The 26,295-nt window shown below is 37.7% G+C and overlaps 2 protein-coding genes across 2 annotated transcripts in view; one reads left to right on the top strand and one right to left on the bottom strand.

Annotated features, from left to right (window-relative positions):
- The window catches only part of LOC116841693 (low affinity immunoglobulin epsilon Fc receptor-like), a 256,972-nt gene that overhangs the window by 10,796 nt on the left and 219,881 nt on the right, over nt 1-26,295 (top strand). Inside the window, exons 4-8 of the mRNA XM_032809952.1 lie at nt 15,754-16,114; nt 16,522-16,624; nt 16,906-17,008; nt 17,740-17,844; nt 18,244-18,287. The gene's annotated coding sequence lies outside the window, so the exon portion shown is untranslated. The remainder of the gene's footprint in view (nt 1-15,753; nt 16,115-16,521; nt 16,625-16,905; nt 17,009-17,739; nt 17,845-18,243; nt 18,288-26,295) is intronic.
- LOC116841692 (dipeptidase 1-like) overlaps nt 1-26,295 on the bottom strand; it is a 170,306-nt gene that overhangs the window by 109,263 nt on the left and 34,748 nt on the right. The window lies entirely within an intron of this gene.

The following is a 26,295-nucleotide window of genomic DNA, read 5'->3' as shown; positions in this document are numbered from 1 at the left end:
AAAAAAAAAATATATATATATATATATATATATATATATATATATATATATATATATATATATATATATATATATATATCAGTTTATAAGAAATTGTTTTTTTCAGTAATTATGAACTACTTTCAATTATTTGATCTTACATATTCCCAACATATCAATATTGCACATTTTAAATATGTAATTTAATATATACGTGTAAAAAGTATGCATTTAAATGTGTAAACTTATAAGATAAAACATATAGACAAAATTACCCATATATAAATGTGTGAACTTATAAGATAAAACATGTAGACAAAATTACACATGTATAAATGCGTAAAAAATAACTGCACGTTTTTACACACATAAACATGTAAAAATGACAAATTTGAATCTGTAATGTGTGACACGCTGAAACAAATCAAATTCACTTCTCAATTTCAATCGAAGATATTCGTTGGATGATTTAAAGGTAGATGATGTAGAGAATTCGTTCTATATGAGTAAAATGTCACTTGAATTTGAGTGACTCGGTGGTCGACTCCGCTTTTCGAATGAAATTTCACTCTGAGAAGTTTGGAGAATAATAAAGACTTTAAAGGGAATTAAGAGCTAGCGTTGGACATTAATTGATTAAAAATTTTTTTGACTAAAACAATTGATAAAACAATAATCGAAATGAATCAGTCGTCACGTATACAAGCATGAATAATTTAATCGAGTAACGAGATTAATTATTAATCAGTGCGCAATCAATCAGATCAAAGTCTGATTAAAAATTAATTTCGTCTATCGACGGAATTATTTGTGATTTTGTATATGACGGTTGATTGATTTTGTTTATCGATTTGTCGATTTCAGCCAGAGAACATTTTAATCACACAACATTGCCACGAGCGTCAGAAAGCATTAGAGAAAAAAAATTTTACTTTATAAATATGAAAAAAGTTAGGTATTTAAAATTACATACACGCATGAATGGGCTATAACTGTTGAGCCGCGATAACGTGCATGTAACGTGAAGCGAATCATGCGCTCAGAGTATCATGGATTACGTTTGAACGTTTTCATGGGAAGAAAAGTTGCTTTTAATGTCCAGTCACGTACGCGACTCGCGTCCTTGCGTACCTGCGTGGGATAACTTGCCGATCCTTACGGGGCAGAGATCGTAAACGCGAAGGGTCCCACGATTTGATATCTTAAGGAACACTCTCGTGAGCTACGCGAGAGGATTTGCTGCTCGTTCGAGGAGGCCGTTCGGTTAATGACCTGGCGAAGCCGTATATACCTTGCGAATGTATTTCCCGGTAAAGTTTCTTTCGAAACGGCGATATCCCGTCGATATGGATCTCCGATAGCCGCTCCCGCCAATTCGCCTGAATCAGGTCGGTGCTGGATGTCTCGAGCATGCGGCAGTTCGTGAAAATGTAATTAGATCGCGGTATAATGTGAAAGTACCAATGCCTGGACATTAATAACATTGGTATTTAACTCTAAATATTCTTACTGCTTTGGTCTTTGATCCTTTCGCTACCGTTCGGATATTTATATATTTATATATTCGGATGTTTATATATTTTTCTACTTTTTAGCTTGAACGCCTTCTATTACAATTTCTTCATAATGATGTTTTTGCAAACATTTTGAGTATTTATTCTTTACGATTATGTGTGTATATATACTTGTAATACTCAAAGTGTTCGATATATTTTGCTCAATTTTAGTTTAAAATGTAAACCAGAAAGAATCTTTGGGGAAACGTTGGAGATGTTCAAATGGGATCTGTCTGGGTTTCCTACTTAGATTTGCATGTTTAAAACATTACACTTCTAAACAGAATTTGCATAGATTTCCTACGTAGAATCTATGATTATTGTAGGAAATCGGGTTGGATGTCATTTAAATCTTAAAGCATTTTCTATGTGGGATAATGTAGTTTTAGCAAAAAAATTAAAAGTTTTATGTTTGGCGCTAAAGATATAGGGCCAGAACACTGATGTCCCACTGGGGTATTTAAAAGGGCATATTTGTCCCAACGGCAATAAGCAGAGTAGTATCTGAATGCCAAAAGAGCTGTTTATCCAATTGAATGTGGTCATTATTAATAACATATGTTCCGGGACATATGTTTGTAGCGAAAGCGTTAAATAGGAATATCTAAACTTTCAGTATAGAGAGATAATACACATATTGAGTTTCTTTGCTTAAAATGATGGGCACAAAACGACAAGATTATATTACGTTCAGTGTAAATTTCAATGTATCAATCATGTAATTAATCATTATTTTACTGATTCACATTACTTTAGGTTGAAATTCAAGCTAAACTTTATATAATGTTATCTTTTTGTATCCATTATTTTAAACAGAGATATACATATACTCTACGTTGAAAGTTTAAACATTCAAAGCTCATAACAATAATAGCGTTCAGAGTTAGGTATCAGTTTTATTAGCGTTCAGTAAAGGTAAAAGTATCACTGGTATTTTCACCTCAAAGCATTCATGGTATTTATGAAGTCTGGAAAATTATACAGCAACCTAAGCTCGCGACAAAAGTTTATGGTAAAATGTTAATTTTACCAGAGAGAGAGAGAGAGAGAGAGAGAGAGAGAGAGAGAGAGAGAGAGAGAGAGAGAGAGACAGACAAAGAGCTTTCAAACGTAACGCACAATGGCCATTATTCGGGAAATAAAACGATTTTTCAATATATGACGAGTACCGCAAATTGAAACGGATTGCTCGCTTAAATTACACACAGTTGTTCAATTTTTCTCTCGATATATCGTCATATCGTCGAGCGCGAACGCATTGCGTTCACGGTTCTTCATTATGATAATATCGAAGGAAAGCGTGGATTATTGCGCGTAAATGTTACGGGAATGTAACTTATCAGTATATTCGGCGAGCGTTTCAAACAATATAATTTGGCGCTCGCTGTCGGTAGAATCTCGCTCGAATGTTTAACTTGCATGTTGATTTTATAACGCGACACGTCACACCGTCAATATTTTATCGGGAACGTCGAGCGAAACGCAAAAGCGACGCGCACCGACCGCCGTCATGCGCAAATTAAAAATTATTTATGAAATTACGCCCGTTTTACGGAATAAAAGCTGCGGCGAGAATTATATACCGAGCGCTTCGTATTTACCCGATCATAACGCATCGTCCATTACGTTTCCTAGGGAATTATACCGGCTCCAAAACGTTCGGCGCGGCGCCTCGGCGGAAGCGCGAGCGATGTTTATGGTTTCCTATCCCGGGACCGCGATAGCCGTGCAATTACATTTACGCCATCGGCGTAGACTACGCTCTGCACGATTTTGTCGTCCGGACTTACACAGCGGACGTTCGCGACGTCACGGCTACAATACGCCTTGTCGTGATGACATCGCGTAACCTGACGGTGCGATAAACGATATTAATTTTTGCGTGCAATCCCGGCGAGTCACTCCGCGGAAGATCATCATTCTGACCGAAAAAGAAGTACAGTAAGAAGAAATCGTTAGCCGAGGGGAATCGACGTTATCGCGTAATTTCGATGTCATGTTTCGTCGCTGTTAATTATTACTACCAACAAAGATTACACGCGGTACATAACCCATACTGGGATAACCCTCGGCCTCGGTTCAAAGGGAAGGGCGCACGCCGCTGGGTATACACGATCCATCAGGGTCCGGATGTAGGTTTTCGCGGGTACCTAGTTACGGAATAAATTAATGACCGCCGAATTTGCTGTTCCACGGTACATAGAGCCTGTACATAATCGCGCCCTCCGATCCTACGCGGAATATCGATCGGCGTTGCGTTCAAATTCCGGACGAGAGGATACGCGGTCGTAACTTAAAATTAATTGACAAACGGCGCGGAGAGATAACCGTGTAAAACCTCGTGAAAAGGCTCTCTCCCTTAGAGTCACGTGGATTCAATTGTGTCGCGTGCGAGAAGCACCGTCAAATGTAATATACTTCTACACACAGGAAAGTACACACTTCAATTAAGTGTTATACTTGTTTTGTCATAATTTGTTCGTCAACACTTGTTTATGTCTCATAAACTACTAGTATGATAAATGTTTTGCCTCAACCGATATATTTATTGTCCCTTCCGATTGTAATCTGTTTCGCTCATTATAGAACTTCTTTGACTTCTTTAGAAGATGTGAAAAGCGCAAGAGTTTTACGAGAGAAGAATTATGAAATTATATGAAAGATGGCAAACAAATTGTCGAATAGAATATATTATTGATTAAAATTGTCTTTAATAAAAACAAAATGTATTTCAATTTTGTTTCAAAATCCGTGCTCGAATTTATAAATCAATTCAATAAATTCTCAATTCTAGGTTAGGTTTAGAAATGTACTAAACTAAAAAATAGGTTTAGTACATTTCAATTAAGAATATTAAATTAAAACAAAAATTCGTTTTGCTCACTTATGTATAGAGTCGCACTAACCTTTTCTTCGATAAAGTTTTATAATAATCTGGTGAAGAGAATAAATTCTTCTTTTGAGTATATGACATAATAAGCTTTTCTCAAACTTGTGATGAGTACATTTGAAGATTGCTATCGAGAAAATATTCTTTGTCGAAGATAACTATTATTTGAAAGAAGGAAAATAAACTGAGTAATCGCTCTTCTTCGTAGTAGAATGATATTTTTCTCTGTGCATTTCTATGATCTCTCCCCTCGAATTATTTATCGATCGAAGCGCGTTGAATGAATTTGCGCCATGCTTACGTCGTCTCGCTTTTTTCTTTAAATCTACGATTACACGTACACGTTAACTAACACATTGCCTAAAGGGTACATGTATATTTACCGTTCGTATAATCACCGTGGTATTTGTCCGGCCGAAACATTCTACGTAGCCACGGGACATTCCGCCACCCTGTTTTGCGCGACTGTTGTTATTTTGTTTGATTAGCTTAATTTGTGGCTGAGAATGCACCACGGCCCAGACGCGATAACGTTGCGGCTATGTGGGGCTGCATGCACCCCGGACTCCTGCAGTGATGCAAGAGCGAGCAATGGACCGCGCGCGACCCATGCATTGCGAGGCAGCGTTGGCTCCCAATTGTGCGCAGTTATATTTATATGCGAGCACACTGTGCACACTAAAACAAAGAAGGCCTTACCGAAAATTACTAATGCCCCGTGCGAATTGTCGGCCAATTGTCGCTGATATATTATGCGATGTATCACCGGCCGATAAGAATCAAATTAAAGCGCGTTACCCCGTTTGTCAGTTGTTCGCGGGACTTCGCTTGTTATTTTCAACATGAATTTCGATATAACCTTCTATTAACTCTCGCCCGTTACATCTCAATTACTTGAATGTTTCACTACACACGGTTCTCGAGTCTCGCATGCTAGAAATATTGCGCAATCTTAGGATGCAATCGACGGCTTGTGAAATTTTGAACATTCGCTCGTTATATACAGTTCTTCGCGTTACTGCACATGATCTTTGAGTTTCACAAGTTATAAATATATTGCGCAGTCTTAGGATGCAATTAATATCAACGATTGAAAATCGTATATTATAACGTACGTAGCAAATACGCGCGTTAATTCGCCTATCTATTTTATTTAATATCTCTAAAGTTTATGTGGTTATTTGCAAAATGACTTCGACCATTCTTTTCAGCTTAATATTTTTATGCATTTTTTGTTATAGATACAATTTCCGTCAGACTCTATGTAATAGAGAATATTATGAAATAAAAGAATTTTTTTCAGTGTTTATGCAAAATTGCTTAAACACATTTTAATTTTACATATAAACAATAAGAAAAATATATATGATTATATTGCAGTATAATATGAATAATACATATGTATTAATATAATAAAATTTAATAATAATTTATTTTATTATTATTATTATATAATAAAAAATTTTTCATTAATATTATCAATAATATAATTTTCAATGCTCCTTAAATATTGTTGCAATATTGAAAAATATCATACTTTTATATTTTTATTATTATACTCATATTTTTTGTTGAGTATTTTAAAATTTTATATAAAATATATGTGAATTTATATTTCAACATTTTTTTATAATATTTTAAATTAAAAAAATAACAAATATTTTTATGAAAAAATTTATAAAAATTTATTAATCAAATCTACTATATATAAGGTTGTTACAAAAAGTATTGAAAACTGATAATACAAGCCATAATAGGTAAAATAAATAAGATAATACTAAAAAGAACCTGATCAATAAAACATTGTGAAATTATATATTAGGATAATATATTAAGGTCCTAATGTATACCTAATCATTATAACCTTGCAAAGGTCTTCCTTACTCGATTTTTATCAGTACATGAGTAGGTTTACCATAGTAAGGATAACCTTGCAAACCCCTAGTTAGGACCTTATACATTTTAGGTATACCTGATGATAATTTCTAGTCGGATGCTTAATTAAGTTATATTAATTAGAGAGAGGAATTTTTCCTTAAATTTAAAATCGAGTACAAGAGTTGCGTAAAAAAGATGTTATTTTTTTCTCTGATATTTTTACACTGCCGGTGTTAAAACATGCTATCCCGCTTGTTCGTCAGACTCTGCTCGTTATTTTTAACAGGAATTTCGATAACATTCTATTAACATTCGCTCGTTGTGTCAGTTACTTGAATATTTTTGCTGCACATGATTCTCGAGTTTCACAAGCTATAAATATATTGCGCAGTCTAAAGATGTAATCAGTATCGACGATTCGTGAAATTTTGAACTGATTTTCTCGTTTCCATACTCTTACCTAACGTTCGGAGATTTGCTTAATTAAGATTTTATCAAATTAGAAAACGTGCACGTGACCAGACGCTCTAAGTTATTATTGATGAAAATTTCGGTGCTTAGATTTGAAACAACCAGAAAAGAATATTCCTTTATCTTTCAGACCTTTGAATCTAGATCGGATATAAGAGATGCGTACAAAAAGGATGTTTCTTTTTTGATGATTTACACAGCCGGTGTTTTTGAGAGAGGGATTGCCGTCATTTTGCATGGATGCGTTACGCCTTCTGTAAACTTGTAGGGTAGCTTTTTCAGCGAAACTCTCTGTGATTCTTGGATAGTAATTTTTACAGGAAACAGGGAAATGTCTCGTAATGACACAAAGGAAATTTCATGGGACACGTGTGGTCAGGTGCTCGCGCGTTGGGAAATGTTCGCGACCGATACAGTCCAGCGTTAGTACGTACTGTTATTACTCGTTTATCGTCGCGCGTATAAGATAACGGCTTGGATAGGGTGAGCGCGCGCGATATGCCTCGTTTACCCGGTGATTTGAGAGAATTGTTTCAGCCAGTGTAATTTCAAGAGTGTCTGGCCACGGGCGCCTTCTAATTCCGTTCAGATTAGCGGCGCGACGTCTCCAGCTGTGTTACTCTCTCGTTTACCTCCCGGCAATTACAGTCGCATTAAAAGCCACTCGTTTTTATCGAACGCAATTATGTTTTCTCGCACCTGTTTACCGTGTTTCGTAGCTACCGTGCTACATTTACTCTTTCCCTCTTCCTCTCTCTCTTTTTCTCGGTTGATTATGTGGACAGAAAGGTTTCCTGTAAGTTTTGTGATGTGAACTTGCGAATTCTCCGCCTTATCCAATCGAAGAATTTCTTTTTCAATAGGAGAACTCTGCATTGGATAAGATGGATGAATTCACAAACTCTCACCGAGAATTACGTATTATATAGAATATGTATTTTCTGTACACAGACAAATCCAGATTGAGGATTAGGATTTTCTAAATGCACGCAATATTTATTTATTATTTATTGATTATTTAAAGAAGCGCAATTAATGTGTCAGCGTAATATAACTGTCACAATGATAGCTTTATGTCCAGGAACAAAGGTTAGAATATTAGTTAAAATATTAGTGAACTAATTATATTTAATGTTAAGACTACTATATCGGCCTGTGCACAGAAAATTTGGAGACAAGAAGGATAGAGAAATTATACAAAGGGGATAGAGAAAATTTATAGATGTTCATATTTATACATATACATATTTAATCATACAAATAATTTGATTTAAAATTGTGTGCTATCGTATTTAAATCGCGAATACTCCGTATTGACGCGGACAAAGCGCGATTGAAAACGTTCGAGTTGCACAACCGGATGCGTCGATGCTATCCAGCTTTTCTGCATTCACGAGGAAAAATAGTGACATGCAATTCAGCGGATTCTTTCATTTTCTCTATAAAAGAAAGCAATCGGATTATATTATTGATTGTATAAGCGCGAGATTGGACATGTTTTTAAAATAATACAGGAACATTTAACCAACGGTTGGTTAAATTTTTCTGCATTAACGCACTCGATTGTCTTTTTGCATCTATATAGGATTTTCGACAATTTGTTATGTATATTTTACCGTACAGGTAGAACTCGTCGAACTAAATACCAAATTCCTTTATCATCTCGCAAATAATTACATAAAACTTTGAGTTATTAATTGGAGAAGATCGGTAAACAATCGATTCGATAGATAAGCTATGGTGGTGACGTTTGCCATCGTGTGCATCAGATGAAACTGAATAAAAAAGTCCTCTATTATCTTGCAAATGACCACGTAGATGTTTAGTTAGTATTTATTAATTAAAGAAGAATTATTTAGTTAGTAGTTATTAGTTAAAGAAGACCGGTGTATTATCGTGCACAACCATATGTTTTCTTCAATTAAAAACTGAAAATCAACGTGGCTATTAGCAAAATGGTGAAGGACTTTTTTGTTCGATCCAATCTGCAAGTACACATGATTATACACATTGCTATCACAACTCATCTACTGTATCGCACGTGATCGTTCGTCTCTCTGGTTGATCCCAAATTTTACGTTGTTGTCTGCAAAATGGTAGAGGAATTTTGTGTTCAGCTCGATGAGTTTCACCCGTACATTGCGGCCGCACAATGAATTGTCGGACACCCTGTATATTCTTGTGATCAAGACAACTTTGTTGACCTACATGGGCTTCCGATAATTCTGCGCGCACACAGCAGAATGCGTTTTCCAACGCCGAGCAACCAGCTCGACCAGCAGACATTCGTCTTGAAGATGGGCAGGGCGATTCTTCCGAGGTGGGTCGTGTTGTAAATATTAGGGAATTACACGTCTCGAGAACGGGAGTACTTCGTGAGCTTACTTTTCACGCTAGCCCGGGGCGCCGCCCTCGCCATTTAAGACGACTTAATACCCATCAGGGGATTCTCGCCCGGTGCACGGTACGTGCTACGTGTTGAACATGCAACCCCGCGCCATGCGGCGGAAATGCGGCGAGCGTCGAGGAAGCGTGTGTTGCCGCGCGCGACGTTGCTCGTGAGCGACGAACGCGGATAAAATACGGTGCATCGGGATCATCATTTACCGTTAACAAAGCGCTCGACAAAATAATTTGCCGTAATCCGGGAGGAAAATGTTGCAGGGGTATTTTTCGCCGTGATAGATACTGCTGCCGCCGAGTAAATGTGCAGGCGCAGGACGTGTAATGGGTTGCGCCGTCGGAACTTCGTATCTAGGGCATTGAAACGTAATCTGGGACTTAATATAGAGAAATATTACGCGACTTTCCCTCGTAATTGGGTAGTTGGGATATACTCGCAATTGTATCGCGCTTACCGTTCGGCTTCTTTCTCGTTGGTGTGAGCGAGAGGGAGTGTATTATGCGCCGAGCGAAACAATTAGAGGCTTTCGCATTGAACGAATACGTTCCGTTGAATGGCTTCGCAGCTTGAGTCGAGCGGCAGAGTAAACTAACTAACGAACGAACATGTTTATTACGAGGGTACACACAACGTCATGGACGCCCGAACATTTCCTAGATCGAGAGTTATAGAATTTTCGGCTTTATGCGAATAAGATTGAAATCGTTATAATTAACACAATTTTATCATTATAATCAGAGTTATTTATGCAATTTTCAATCTCAAGAATTATATAACTCTTGATCTGGTAAATGTTCGGGCATGCTGTATGTACACACTGAGAGAAGCGTTTAATTCTTCAAATATATAACGGATTATATGTATACACCGTTCGTTAATGACTCAATAACATGCGTGCGTTTGTAGAATATAAGCATCGTTTATACTGATATTATGCGAGTACACTGTTAAAGCGAATGAGCATCGAAGCAATGCGGTTATCGGATCCACGTTTCGCGAAATGTATGTTGGACGCCGTTGAGATCATAGAAATTGATTTCCAATAAAATAAGAGAAATCGATTTCTCAGACGCGAAGAAAAACGACGGGGGAGGGTGTTTTGATGAGCGGTCAGAAGTTGCGGATTGTTCCGGGCGATGAAAACATATCAGACTGTCGGAAACTATGAACATCGAGGAGAGGTTTTTCTCGCGGCAGGGTCGTCCGAAATTTTTCCGAAAATTTTATTCAGACCGCGCGGTACGGTCGTCGCACGTTCGAATAAACAACGGATCGATGCAACGTGCTTTTTCGAACCTTGGATAGCACGACTCTCGGCTATCTACAATTTTTCCACAACGGCCCCCTTCACAAAATCCGCTAGCGAAGCGGCCGTTTATACCGCGTGATTAGCGTTTCGCTATTTTGTCGAAATATCACGACGGACACGCCAAAAAAGTCTGACGAGGTGTCGTTCACTTTGTGCGAGGTTCGACGAGAATTTGATAGTCGCGTGTTTATCATGACGTTCAATTGAGGCGAATTAATTTTGCGCAATATTTCCGACAACAGAAATTCATGTCTTCTTTTGTTCCGTAATGTTTGAAAGAGCGAGACTTTAGGGATATATTAGGGATAGATTTTATTAGGGATATATGCTTTTTTTAGTATTTATTTTGGGGGAATAGTGAACAAAATCGCGAAATGATTCTTGTAGAATATAAATACTTTTCCTTGGGTTTCATTAAAATCGGAATAATATTACAGTTAAGAAATAGAAAAAACTGATTTGGTAATAGCAAAGTAAAATTTTCAGCCTTTTGAAATTTTCTCTCAATATTTTCTATCGTGATTGAATAAAATGAAGTCGATGTCTTATAAGCTAAAATTAAATTTCTTGCAAGTGTGCGATATACTGTTACTGGTAATAAATGCAATTTTCATTCATGAAATTATTGAAATCGAGTCCAGGCGCGGACGAAGTAAAATTAATCTATAATTAAGAACCGGCAAAACGACTCTCGCAGAGAAGTTAGGGACCTCTCGCAGAGACTTTGGAACTACTAATTAGAGTACATATTTTATACGTGGCCTTCTTTTATCTTGCTTTTTTATTGGATTGCTTTTTTATTGGCTTTTCTGTTGTTGCATTTTAATATTTTTGTTATTACAAAACAAAATATACGGTTAACAGGATCGTGGCATTAATACATAGAAGAAGGTTGCTTCTATCATGTTTATATAGTTAATCACAAAAATTAGTTGCCTGAGAAGTTTTAACTTTGAGTTTCCAAAATATATCCATTTAACCCCGGTCTTTACTATTTACGAGCTTGTCACAAAAGACGAATTGCTCTTGCGACCTTCCAAGATCTTCTGAGATAATGTTTTAGAGTTGCACGTGTCCCTTTATCAAAGATTCATTAAAATCTCATATCATTTTGAATTTCAACATATAGCCAGTGAGCTACTTATGTTTGAATAATTTATTCGAATGATAATTATTGAACAGGACAAATTATTTGGATGTTATTTATGCGATTGAACATTCGGATGATTATTTAAATAAATATTATAGTAGTGTTCCCTCTCTAGGGCCAATAAAATACACGAATATTTAGTCACAGTTTAATAATTATCATTACGGGGACAACCTGATTAAAATTCGAATAAAATATGATTTTTGGGACGGAGGCTATTTGTTACAGCTACGTTACATCGAGAAACGAGCCCTTATTTGAATAAAAATTCGCCTGGTTTGCGGGAAACAAACATTTGTCCGTTGTTTTTATTTGCAGGCCATTATTCGTGCAGGACCTCGCAGCCGATTCTCTTTAAAATGAAAATCCGATCATTTTTGCACACTTTGTACGGGCCGTGGTTCAATATTGACGTATGCAAATACTTTTGCGAAGCTTTGCGTGTAGCCCGCTGCTCATCGACGAATTAAGTTGCTGTTTCCCCATCTCTGTCCTCCCTCTCTCTCTCTCTCTCTCTCTCTCTCTCTCTCTCTCTCTCTCTCTCTCAGTCCCACTCTTCGCGTAATAATAAAATTAGGAAACTTTCTAATTATATGAAATTCAACGGGGAGCCAGGTGCTGTCGCTTTTTAAGATTCCCCGGATGTTTTCGCGGCTGTCGCGCGGAGTTCTCCCTAATTAAATTTTTCGAACGACCCACAGAATACTTTGTGATTATTTGCTCATCGCTATTCACGCGACGTCCATGTACAATGTCATTCTCTTTATTCCGTTAAACTGCCGACAAGTTCGAATATGCGCGTTACTGTCTCGCTGTTTGCTCGAATGTACCTGCGTCATTGTTCTCTTAAGCGGATGCCACGCTTGAAAACTTTACCAACAAAACACTGACATTTTCTGCAAAATTGAACATTATATTGATCGCGCAGAATTACAACTGCTCTTACACAATAAAAGTACATGCAAGAATGAATTGGAGTATTGTTCGATATATATGATGAAAATTATCGACAATTTTAAAATTGCCGTCTCGAGCTGTCAGTAAATAGCCATCTTGTACAAAAGTTCTGCAGCCTGTACGTATGTTTGCCTTGCTCAAGAAAATCCTAAAGAACACTACTACATATTTACAACTGAATTTAGAAGCTTGTAAAGATAGGGAAAGTTTGTAGAAGGATTTCTCTATATATTGAGAGAAAGCATATCTAAGAGACAGAAAATATTTATTTGATAAAGTTGATGGGCTGTTAATACATGTTTATTTTAATATTTATTCTAATATAAAATATTATATATAGTTATTCTTATTTTATATATTTTTATTCTAAAATATAAAATATTTAAACAAATTAAGCAATATATAAGCAAATACGTTATTAGTACCCATCGAGAATAAATGTTTTTTATTTCTTAGATATTTATTCTTCCAGCGTATACGCGTGCTCGTGTTTTCTGCTAAATATGGAAAAAGAGGGACACGCAAGATCTCTATATGTACAGGAAATACGAAAAGGACAGTCGGTGATTGCGTCGGTGCTTGTCTGATATGACGCTTTGACAATCGCCTCTACGTTATCGACATTTTTCGTTTTAGTTCGTCGTCCAGTTTGGATCATCCTCTTATAAAACGATTGTCGATTTACGTAGCATATAATTGTGGGAAATTAAACTTTTCTCTCTCTTTCTCTCTCCCTCCCCCCTCCTCCTCCATTGCCACGGACTCTCTTTATGAAATATTAATCGCGAATAACATCGGTTAATTCATATTAATATGAGATAAAAATGGTTGCAGCTGACCAGCCGTCAAACGGTTTGGTACTTCCGCAGTTATGCGTTCCATTAATTTCACGTAGTCAACATTATTAAATATTAAAACTCCGTGTATACAGAGGAATAAAAAGGCCGTAACCTGTGCCGAAAAATTACGCATGAAATTTTCAAGCGTTTCTCTGCTATCGCGTCTTTGAGCATCTCGACGTAGCGTGTAATTATCGCGTCGACTGCGAGGAAAGGAATCTTTAATCAGTTGCGGAAACGCACAGTTCGCGGAAATATTAAAATAATTGTCAAACATACCCCGAACAGCGCGTTGTAACGCGGCGTGGCGCAGCGTTTGTTTCATCGACATGGCAAAAAGCAAATTTTCGTTTCCGGTTTGTGCCCGAAGCTCGTTTCCCTCTCTCGTACTTGCCGGGGGAAAGAGGATCAGAAAAAATTTCCTGCTTTTTGCATCCGTCGCGAACCTCGTATCGCTCACTCACTCTCTCTTTCTCTTCTCGCTCTCCTTCATTCTCTCTCTCTTTCTCTCTCTCTCTCTCTCTCTCTCTCTCTCTCTTGTACGCGCAGCTGTTATTTTTCATTATGTCAAGGAGTTTCCAGCCACCGTTGGCGCAACGGTCTCGTTTGAGAAAATACATCCTTTTTTCGGACGGCGAAATTGATCGTGTACACCGGCGTGTTCCATAAAATCCCACCAAAAACTGTCCGGTGCTGCATACGGTACTCGAGCGCGATAAGTCGCGGCGTAAAAAGTCAATTTAGCGTCACACGTGAGAGTTACGGCGCGAGCAGCGGGAACGTCTAACGGGGGCGCGCCGGGCGTCGCCCGACGATTTCTTCGATCGATTCTCGAGTTCCGATTCTTGTCAAGCCGTCGAGGTGGTGGTGTCCTCCACGTCGCAAGCTACGTCGGATGAATTCCCCTCTCCTTCCCCTCCCTTTCCTCGACGTCTGCATAAATAATTTTGCTGTAATTTCTGCTGGAAGACGCGACCGCGCGCGCACGCGAAATAAGTTTGCGTAATTCAAAGTAGTCGCGCGCGACGATTTACGGAATTATCTTCGATGGCTCGAACGTGGAGTTGTGTCTGCTTGCGCGGGGAGTGCTCGGTGACCGAATTTCGCTAGTTAAACGCGGAATGCAATGACATTCTCTCTCTGTCTCCTTTTTCTTTCTCCTCTTCATCTCCCCGTCTCTCCATCTTTCTCTTTATCTTCCTTTCTCTCTCTCTTCATTTCTATTTCTCACATTATGCTTCTCTTCCTTCATCTTTCTCTCTCATCCTCCCTCTCCCCTTTCTCTCTCTTTCTTTTTTCTCTCATCGTATTTTGGCACAAACAAGAACAATGGCGAAGACGGAGGACGAGTCGATTTTTGCAACGGACGTCTTAAGCCGTTGCGGAGCGAGAGAAATTTAATAAAGCGACTGGTAATGACGCTTAAGTAAATACATCTCGGCGTTGAGAAAGCGTAAAAATCGCTGCTCCGGATACGCTCGTTCGCATAAATAAGTGCCGGAACAACAAAAGCTCCGACTGCTCGTCCGTTTGTAATTTCATTAATTCAACCCGATATCCTCTTTCTTTCTCTCCCTCCTCCCCTTTCTCTTTTTCTTTCTTCGTATGCGCGCGCTGCCTTTGTTGCGAAAATTTACAAACTGAGAAATATCTCCGCTGTCTTGTCTTCCTCTTTCTCGTCTCGTGATAATTCCCTTCCGGTTTTACGTCCCTCGTTTTACTCGCCTTCCGATTGGTCGTGCGACGTTTAAATTTATGGGCGGCGTTCGACGATGGAGTTGGAGAAATTTCTCGAGCTACGTACGAACGCTCCCGCGCGTTCTCCTCGTTGCTCATAATAGTCGGAGAGAGAAAGGGGTGGCCGAGGGACGGAGACAGAGATGGAGAGTGGTAAGTGGGAGAGTAAAGGGGAAGGACCCGACGGAGTTACACCGTATCCTAATTTTCGTAATTCCGCCGAGCTTGAAACATTGGAACATTCTCTGCTTAATTATAATTCGTTGTAAGTAGGAGGACTCGTTGGTAGAACCCGCATCCAACTCGGCGCTCGTTTCTACATGTTATGAATAGTAATGAGGGATGAATAATAAAGAATTCGTTTACGACTCACGTCGGTCGCAAATTTCGCACGGCGAATTAAATTAGCTCACGAAAGCGGTCGTGATTATGTGCGTATCGCCTTGCAGACGGGAAGTTTCTATAATTTCGCGCGGCACAGAGTAAATAAACAAAGCCGTATTGTTTCACAAACTCATACGGTCGAGGCAACGAACGCTGGCATAAGCTGGAATAGCTTATATGAATTAAATTATAATTACAGTTTGCCTTCTTGCCTTGTAACAAAGAACGCGGGAGCGTGTTTTCTGGACTAATTAACAGTGATGTGATAAATTCGTAAACTAGAAGCAAACGTGGTTAGTCGAAAATTCTACTTCTCGATCTCCATCGAGGATCGATCTATCGAATGGTGAGGAGTTCGCGGAGCTGGCCGTACAGATGGCGCGCGTCATCTTCTATCCGCGTTGCGCGGCTATCTTCGATCTTCTTGCGTCGAGCAGCCGCCATTACCACATCGATCGACATCTCATTCCGCATCTTATGCGTATCTTGTCTGTCGAAAGTGAGCCTTGTGCGGAAATCAGTATCAGGAATGTCGAAAGCAGCGATCGTCGGGACGTATCGTGAGTACATTATTAGGGTGTAATCTCCTCAGTATCAATCGAGTGTTTGTCGCGACGTGTCGAGTCGATGTCTCATACAGCCGTATTGATAGTCTACTTTTTTCTTATTTCAAATTTGATAATCATAGAGAGAGGGGGGAAAAGGACGAATCTCGAGCTCGACATAGAACAGTTTCTTTATTTCTGTCGATTAATTAGGAAAGTACTTTCTAATATTTAAAATAAAGGCAAATAAGAACTAAAAATACAAATTTGTAATTTTATATATTTTTTTAATTATAAATATCATTGCTCTCGCCTTAACAGCGTTAGCTCTTATTTAATTTTATTTTACATATTTGTGATTGTACATTTTGAGAGCGTTATCTTGTTTATTATTTTGTTATTTAAAATATTTTCTGTTTCAGATTTGGCAGAGGAAGTGCGACTACATCGGAAAAATTGCTACATTACAATATAAACACACACAGTATTGGATATTGTTTAGATTCAAGCAGAGTTACTCCAAAGGTAAATTCGTGCACTTGTTACATTTTTCTATTCAATATTTCATAGTCTTAATATCATCCGCAGTTTCTAAATTTCTATAATCAGATGTACAATATATAAAATATATATAGAATTATATACGCAGATAATATATAGAATGAGATATGTATATATAAATATCATTGTTCTCACCCTATTAACAGCATAAGTTATTATTTGCTTTTATTTTATATATTTGTGATTGTACATTTCGAGAGCGTTATCTTGTTTATTATCTTGTTATTTAAAATATTTTGTTTCAGATCTGGCAGAGGAAGTGCGACTATACCAGGGAAACTGCTACATTACAGCATAAACGCGCACAGTATTGGAGGTTGTTCAGATTCAAGCATAGTTACTCCAAAGGTGAATTCGTGCACTTGTTACATTTTTCTATTCAATATTTCATAGTCTTAATATCATTCGCAGTCTCCAGATTTCTATAATCAGATGTACAATATATAGAATATATATAGAATTATATACGCAAACAATATATAGAATAAGATATGTAGAAAAAGGTTACATTCTTAGAATATGAATGTGCGTAGAATACGATAGACACACATTGTCGGGACGCGAATAATTAAATATTATAGTGTAATGTAAACATTACCTTACGTATTATATCGATATTTTTTGTGGTATGAAGCACGTGTATACATGAGATAGTGAGGTGTAGCGCGCGACGGTGTTTGACAGTTACGGCTCGACGCGCCGAAGGTCCCGCGACCTTCGAGTCAACAACGTGTAGATGCGCGCCGTGCTCCCCTCCAGTACAGTCTGCGGCGTCTCAGCGAGTACGTCGTACGGCGTCGCGCGTTATTTGTGACTTTGTTCAACTGATTAGAGACAAATTCGTTCGTGAGATAAATCGCGTCGCTTCGCGAGTACGATCGCCATGCCGGGATCATCATGAGCATTGCGAGCATCCTCAAATTTAAGGGTGATTATCGTATTCTAATTTCATCGCGTGTGAAAGAGAAATATAATCTTAAATATAACTTACAATCGAGTCTCGTACTGATAATATTTCCGTGTTCTTGTTACCTCGGTGAAATCGAGCAATTTCATTGCAATTAGGAAAATATTTCCAGATTTCTTCTGAGTAGAGCTTGCAGCTATGGCGTTGTCTGGGATTCCAGTGATTGCGGATGCAGTACCGAAGGATTCGGTTCGGGCCAAGCAGGACCGGCTCGAAGGTTTGCATACATATTTATTATATCTCTTTGTTTATCTCTTTGCAGTTGAGAAAGAGTCGTCTACAATGCGGTCGCAGTTATGTGTTAAACTTGTAGCATGCGGTCTGTAAATCAATCATACATCTATTTCTTTCGCGTAAACTCGTGAAAAATGGAAAGTTTTATTGAACTGGTCAATAAAGCTTTTCATCTTTTACGAAATTCACGCGAAGGGAACGTGATCGATTTACAGACTGTACTACAATTTTAAAACACGACCGCGTTGTAAATGATTTGTAAGATAAAATTTTCGATATAAAAATCGAAGTACGATCGCAAAGAGATGACCTATTCATACGCGCATTTATCTATTAAATTAGATCATTAAAATTAATCAGCAACGTTATTTTTTTGTTGTAGAATCGAAAGCAGAACGCGGCCGACCCTGAATCAGCGACATTTCGGTGAGTGAGAAAAACTTGCAAACTAAACGGTAATACATTAAAAAAAAAGAATATTCTTGTTTAGGGAATATCTTTATTGTTGACATTTTAAAAATAAGATTAATATTAAAATGAAATTATATATGGCGTTGAATGACGATAACTTAGTTTTTAATCAAGACGAATATACTCAAATTAACACAATCATTTTCCTATATATTAGCATGAGTATTAATATTATATATTATTATATCTCATTTTAATCTCATATTATATTAATACTTAATATTAATCCTATTTTAATATTATCTATTTAACATAATTTATTATCTAATTTAACATAGTCTATTATCTATTTAACATAATCTTATTTTAACATTAATCTTATTTTTAAAATGTCAACAATAAAGATATTCTCCAAACAAGAATATTCTTTTATTGTGCATTGTTTTCATGTGGTACACGGAGAAAAATAATTTTGCTCTTTTAGCAAACTTGTCGTTGCTACTGCATATTCGTAATGACATCAAAAAAACTTAGTTGACATAACTAATTTTATAAATTATACGTTATCAGAGCAGAAGTAATTTCGTTGCCAGGATAGAAAAAATTTGTTGAGTGTATTTGTCCTAAGAATCACGTTAATTTGTTATTGATGCAAAATAATGTATCCTTAGCAAATTTATTTGCTATCGGAGTAAAACTGCAACTGCTTATATAAATCCATCATGGTTTTTATAGCAAAATAATTTGTAGATTCAGCAAATTATATCCAGCAAATAGTGATTAATACTCTTAGCAAATCCTTTTGCTATCCATATAATAACGAAAAGATTTTGCTAGACCAGCAGAAAATTTGCTGGGCCAGCAAATTATTTTTCTCCATGTAGGCATTCGTAAAACTCGACAAATCAGTGCGATCTACTTTGGATGTAGATTTTTATATGTTATATGTCCTTTTGTAGAAAACTTAAAACAATTAAGGAATTACCTCAAATGTTAGTATTAGACTTAAGTGCGCTTCTGAATAAGTAAGCAAATAAGTAAATTAAATCAGTAAATAAGTATTTTTATATAACTTTTATATATACAATCTTATATAACTTATATAACTTTTTTTTCGTTTGAATAAGACTATAGAATTATTCAACGCAACTATTAGCGTAGTGTGATTCCTTCGTTGTTTTTTGCAATATATAATGCGCATTAAAATTGCGCCACTAATTGCGGAATTCGCGATTATTTCGTTCGCATTGATAGACTTCGCAAACGCTGCAGTCGTTAGTTTTTTTCAAATTTCTTCTATGCATATTTACATCGCAATTTGATTTCGCAAATGGAGATGAGATTTTTTGCATTCGATATCGCGGAAATGAGTTTTGCTGGAGCAAAATAATTCGACGTGCTGATTTTGTGCACACTATAACGCGCAGGTTTCGTGATAGTTGGGACTTTGTTTTTAATTTTTGCACAAAGTTCTCTGCGTGAAGTACGATACTGTCGAGGGTCAATATTTCTTCGTGAAATTAATATGATGGTCGTGGGAGTGAAAGTTGTTCGTTTATTCACGCGTCCGCAGTTTCATCGGTCGTAGAAGAACTTTAAGCGGTTACGACTGTATTTTGCTTGCGTGCGCGATTTCTAATTATTCTGTTTTTATATTTACGTTCGAGTTCGCGATTACGTCTTAGAGAAATAGGGAGTTTATTAAATCCGCGAAAATATAATTTTGTTACGTACGCAGAAGAAAGATATTCTTCTTTGAAGAATATCTTTATATGACATATAATCTTTATAATCTGTTTGATATATGATGACATATAAAAATAAAATTTTTTCAACAGAATTATATATCGTTGCTTAATATATAATTTTGTTGGAAGAATTCTATCGTCTCGAATTAAAAAATAATTATTTATTTAACTGAATATAAAATGTATTGATGCGAGTAACTTATCTTTGTTTAACGATGTATAATCTCATTTGAGGACATGTTAAATAAATATAAAGATATTCTTCAAACAAGAATGTCTTTTTTCTGCGTGCGTAACAAAATTCGACGTCACGTATAACTCTAGTTAATCCTTATTTAAGGATTTACATATAAAAATAGTCTTTAATTTAATAAATAGCCTTTTTGGCATCAGCTATCACTCTATTATTAATGGAACAATATGCCCTTACGTGTTTCTTATGATTAATTAATCGAGAAAGTGTGAATGTGCTCAAGGAAGAGATGATCTTTTGACAGCTTAATGTTTCGTGTGTGTCAGTAATGAGGCTTATCCGCTTATGTGTAACGCGCAGTCAGCAATTAATTAATTAGTCATTTATATGAATTTTATATATTAATCTCTTACTCATCCTCTCCGATATCTTTACTTTTCCTTAGCTGATGGTGCATTACACACAAGTAAACTTTACTGACGCAAACGTAAAGCTACCACCTTTGCTTTGAAACATCTTCTCGTTTTCTCGAGATTAATTAATGATAAGAAACACGTAATTGGAAACTAATGCGGCTGATTGGAAGATTTTCAGCGCGTATCACGTGCTACTGTTAACGTCGTTTGGTGTCTTTTAGCGACTATTAGCGTCGTACATATTCACAATCATGGCGCGTGATATATGCGTGTTGTAGAGAGGATATATTTAGACGCGAAAATATAAAGTAGGGATTTTGTTTGATAAAACTTGCAATCGTGCAAGAACCTGCAGCTAATTTAACGTATTCAACACCGCAGTGTCATAGTGACTGGCACTGAGCTTCTCGTTTACGCTTTGTCAGTCACCGGTGGCTGTCATGCAATGTGTGTGCATGTGTGTTAATATAAAATAATCCAATTGGCGCGAACGGAAAGTCAGCTGTTAAATTCACCTTGACGGTGAATGTGCGTTAAATGAGCCTGAGCCAGTGCATCGTAGACATTGCATACGTGACGTGTATACTCGCGCTGCCAGATAGCTTGTCCGCACTTTTTTGCTCGAGTTCCGAAACGCTTGTGCCTTATTCAATGGGAAAATTCCCTCAAGCGTGTACCACCTCGAGAAAAAATAATCATATATGCGAAATTTCGCACAATATAGAGTGTCTCAGAGCAATCTCTCAAGCTCTCGTGGAAGCATAGTGTAGATTGAGGTGAACGTTCCATATCGTTTTGCGATAATTCGCAATAAATCTCGAAATATTAATTAAAGGAAATTAGTGAATAATCATACACGATATGGCAGATAAGTTGTAATGACACCGTCTGCTTGTATACTTTAATCCTTCCACGTTTAAACGTTCTACGTTTCCACGAGCGTTGTGGAAACGATTTTTACACCCTGTTTAATTATACCTGTATGATTCATAAACAGTTCATATGCAAAATGTATATGAAAATACAATCATATGTATTCTTTTCTCTCGGGAGCTCTTTTTTTTGTCGAGCTGTCGAGAACTGAACAAGATGATTCCAACAGACGCTCGCTGTTTCTTTCGGATTTTCTTTCGCGAACGGGAAAACCAAAGTCAATCGCTCAGCGCCGCTCAAGAGCTCTCCAAGTTACGAAATGCAGTTCGGGACGGCCTTAAAGAAACCGCGATCGATGGTAGATTTGGGTACATTACGCGGGGTCGAAGGAAAAGGCATTTCCGCGCTAGTTGATGGCCAGAGGAGCATGAACAACGGGCGGGAGAGTAAATGCACTCGAATATTTAAGAGCCGTGCAAAATGCAGCCTCGTAGCGCGTCGGGTTACCTACGTCACGCCTCTCTCTCTTCTCTCTTTCTCTCTCTCTCTCTCTCTCTCTCTCTCTCTCTTTCGCTCGCTTGCTCGCTGCATCCCTCAATTTCCTTATTTCTCTATGCGCAGATTAGCATTAATTGCGACGTAGCCACCACGAACGAGGAAAAATGCGAAGTGGCATGGCTGTTTTGGCGCGCGTCTCGCGAGACTGTCGTGTGTTTTCGTTAAAATGCATTATATTAGAATTTGCATCACTTTAGCTTGAAGCGCCGCTAACTTTAAAATCCGCGAGTGTTCCGTGGGAGCCGCCGTAATTTTTTCGGCTCATCCCCGGCGCCGTTATTAAATGCGTCCTTCGTGCGAAAACATTTAGGTTTCCATTCCGTGTATATTCAAAGCTGCTCGCTTTCGCGCTATTCTCTTTTCTTCTCTTTCGAAGTTGGTTGTCATTGGCTTTGCGTGCTTCTCAAGTAACGAACAACATTTTCGTTGCCTGACGGTATTAAGAAGTGGACGGTGTCCGTGTTACATCCAGATCCAATTTCGATGAAAAACAAGAAGTGTAATTTCAGCGGATTAAACGCGAGGGAGTATCTGCGTTTGCACAGACGATCCTTTATTAGGCGTTTATGGTGACAAAGTTTCTCGCAATTACACGGAATAATCGGTGCCGCCGCAAACTGCTTAAATATACGACGGTTGTCCTTACAATGTTATTATCGTTTAACTTGGAACGTCGCGGAATATCCCTTTTCCGGCTCGAAACAAATTACGAAATGTCGGCGCTCAAACACATCTTTTTCTCTTTTCTTTTTTCTAGTTTTTTGTTTTCTTTTCTTTTTTTTTCAATTTCGTTATCTCCCTGATGCGTCGACAGAAGTTTGCCGAAAGAGAAAATATACACGCAGAAATGTGTAGTAAATGCGAAATTATATAAATATCCACATTTAATTTCATCTCGCGGCAGGGAACCCTTCACGGCCGAGAGAATACGTTTTTCCAGGTGAAATTTATAACAAAACACGAGCGATACGACGTCTCTCATTTTAAAGTCACATTTGAGTCGGACGTGTTTCGTCGCGCTTGTAATTTAATTAGCGAACCTTTGGCGCGGTAATATACACATAAAACATCTGCGGTATGTAGCGCGACGGATTGAAAACTACGGTGAAAAAAGGGCTTGAGATCGGCTCGCAGCGACGAAGGGTGTCTTTGTTCCCGCGGCGACGTTTCCAAGAGGGGGAAAGTGAGAAAGAAAGAGTGAGAGAGAGAGGTAGGAGAGCATTTAAAAATACGCTCAAACAAGCGCCGTCGTCGCCTGGGGGTGGTTATCCCTCCCCGAGCTCGGCGCGACGCTCCACCGACGACTTGAATAACATAAAAATGTTAAATAAAAGCGGTTCAGTTTACACATAGCGACGAGGGCGGGCGTCTGTATTTGCCCAACATTGAAATTCCCCGCAATTACATGGGATTTCTCTCGCCTTTTCGCGTGCGGACTTCTTCCCCGGTGTGTAGGAGCACATTCGCGCCAATTTTAATATCGGTCCTATGGAAATTCTTTCCTACATTTACCGCCCGGAATTTACATAAGACGTGACTTCGAGAGCAAAGTCGGCGAATGCTTGTTGCGAGGCTTCCGCACTTCTTAACACCTCGTTCGCTTCGCACCTATCGCTTAATTCCGCGGATTCGATTTAACGTATGCGTTGGGAGAGTGCGGCATAACAAAGAGGAAGAAAGAAACAAATGGCGAAAAAATGAGAAATTCTCGGTCACTCAGTGTATGAAAAACAAAAGCAGCGATATTTCGTATCTAATTTGGGAAATATTTATAATAAAATATTTTATAGTAAGTTTTACTGTAAAATTCCCCGTGCGCTACGGAAGAAATGTTGGAAAATTTATTTGCGGGATGAAAGTTCATTCTGTGGAGAAATAAACTTTGTTTCACAAAAATCAACTTTATTTTTCACAGAGATAAATTTTATTTCACCGAAATAGACTTTATATCCTACAAATATAAACTTTATTTTATACAAGTATTTTCTTCTTTCGACGTGAAGAACCAAATTTTCCGATTCGAGAAGTTTTACTATTCGTTGCTTATAGTGAGATGTGCAATATGTAATTTCGAATTTTTTATGCAAAATTCTCTTGTACATATTGCTTCGTCAAATTATAACAATATAAATATACAATCGCATTTCGTCTGGGAAATCCGAAATTACTCTCATCACATAACTCAATATTTACACGGTAGAACAACGTATCATCGTTTATTTTAATTATTAATATCGACGGTAATAATAGTAATACTGATGTAGTCGCTTCTTTCTCGGAAATTCTCGACTTTCAGCGTTGAAGTTTCCAGTGATATTTTGTTACTGTGAGAGGAAACGTCGATATAAGGAACTGAAAATCCGCGACGTTTCGGAGAGAACAAGGGGTTAACAATATCGATAAATGGGAAGCGTTAGCTTCGCGCTCTACACAGGAGCGAAACCTGAATAGCGCAATATCGGATTTCGTGCAACAAAAAGGATACAGGGAGGGGGAGAGAGGTTCAAAGCGTTGTACAGTGGTATGAAAATACGAGCGGCGCGAGCGGTTTCTTTCCCGGCGAAATTTCACCTCGTCGGAAATGAAAAGCAAGTGTACGGTATGGCTGTGACATTTCGTAGTCCCTCAACAAATCCGTGCGAAGACTTGGCATTTCTTTCTGTCGTCGCGCGCGGTGTAATTAATTCACCTTGCGGCTTGTGTGCTGGCGTGTTTCCTTCGTTCTCCCCTCCCTCCTGCTTTTTCGGCAGAGCGACGAGTTAATCGACGCGGGTGCGGTTAAGTAAGGTCAGTTGAATTCACATGGTCGGAGAACGCGTTCTCTGTTCTCGCGCGTCATTGAGGTACCCTCAAATTAAGTAAAACGTGGCGGTTTGTTTGCAGGCCGTGCGCTTTTTCGAGCGTCGTGTATTTGTATCGCGTGGTAAGAGGGAATATTATATTGCGCGATGAAGGCTCGCCCACTCGTGGAAGCGCCGCTTTTTCATTAGAGGATTATTAACGCTCACCGCGGACATTAATTTCATCTTCGTACCTTCGTACCTTCAATTACCATCCGCCCTTCGAGAAATTCCGTAGTCGCGCTTTGCGACGCGCGCTCGCTTTTTATCCCGCAGGAGGAAAGTTTCATACGAGATGAGTGCCTTTTGGTACTCGATTTTGCAAGCCTGTCATTAATTGAAAGAGCCCGCGTTGGGCCAATTTGTGCTTTCCGTGAAACGTAAGACTATCGAATGTTCACATCTATTAATTTAATCTTTGTGCTATATCTATTGATGTAAAGTTGTAAATATTTACATTAATAGATATAGCACAATAGATATTTATAGATATAGCACAAAGTTATTAAGAATATCTTTAAGACGTCTGAAAAACGTGTAAAAATCGTTTAAATAGAACAAAAATCTTTTGGACATTTTTAAGGCATAAATAAATGTTATCATTTTACTATAAAATATATAGTTAAAATATATAGTAAAATATATAAAATATATAGTTGGGGCCAAAAATAACTATAATTTTAGTTAAATCACCCATTTTTCTCTCAGTGCAGACGGTTTCCTTCCGTTATGTTTCGCCTAGCAAAACGATCAGCAAAAATTTGTTAACGTCTCTCGAAGCGTTCTTCGAATTCGCGAGCTCGAGCTACTTTACTTCTTCGTACCATGGAATCTAATTAGCAACGAAGAACACGTCTCTTCGAATCTTTTTCTCGTCTTTCCCAATAACTGAGAGAGGAAAGGAGAAAAAGGGCGTTTTAGCAAACTATTAATTAAATTTACTCCTCTTTTCCTTGTTAGGAAAAAATGATCAAAAAATTTTAAATTACAAAGGAGACTTGAAGTCGAATTTTCGATTCTACATTCTTCTATATTTTTACTGTAAAATCTCCGCTGTGAAAAAAATATTTGAAAATTTATTTGTGGAACAGAAAATTTATTCGCAGAAATTAACTTTATATACTCCGCGCAAATAAATTTTCTTCAAATATTTCTTCTCATAAGTAAATCTATGAAAGGTACACTTCGATTTCTCTCTAATTTGGCACAAATGTAGAAGTACAAAAAATATTTAGGTAAAAATATTTTTTCATTTGGTCTACTTTGAGTTTCACGGGCAGTTTATAGCTTTTTAATGTTCTCATTCCTATCATCAACAAGTGCAACGAAAATGCATAAGAAATAGAATTGAATACAAGATATAGTTAAATAATTTTAACAAAATCGGTATAGCTG

This window comes from Odontomachus brunneus, unplaced genomic scaffold (genome assembly GCF_010583005.1).
Source record: "Odontomachus brunneus isolate Ranch 3 - 2012 unplaced genomic scaffold, Obru_v1 Obru_scaffold_017, whole genome shotgun sequence".
In the NCBI taxonomy this organism is placed as follows: Eukaryota; Metazoa; Arthropoda; class Insecta; order Hymenoptera; family Formicidae; genus Odontomachus; species Odontomachus brunneus.
The sequence above is the reverse complement of the archived record's forward strand: the minus strand, read 5'-3'. Positions and strand labels throughout refer to the sequence as shown.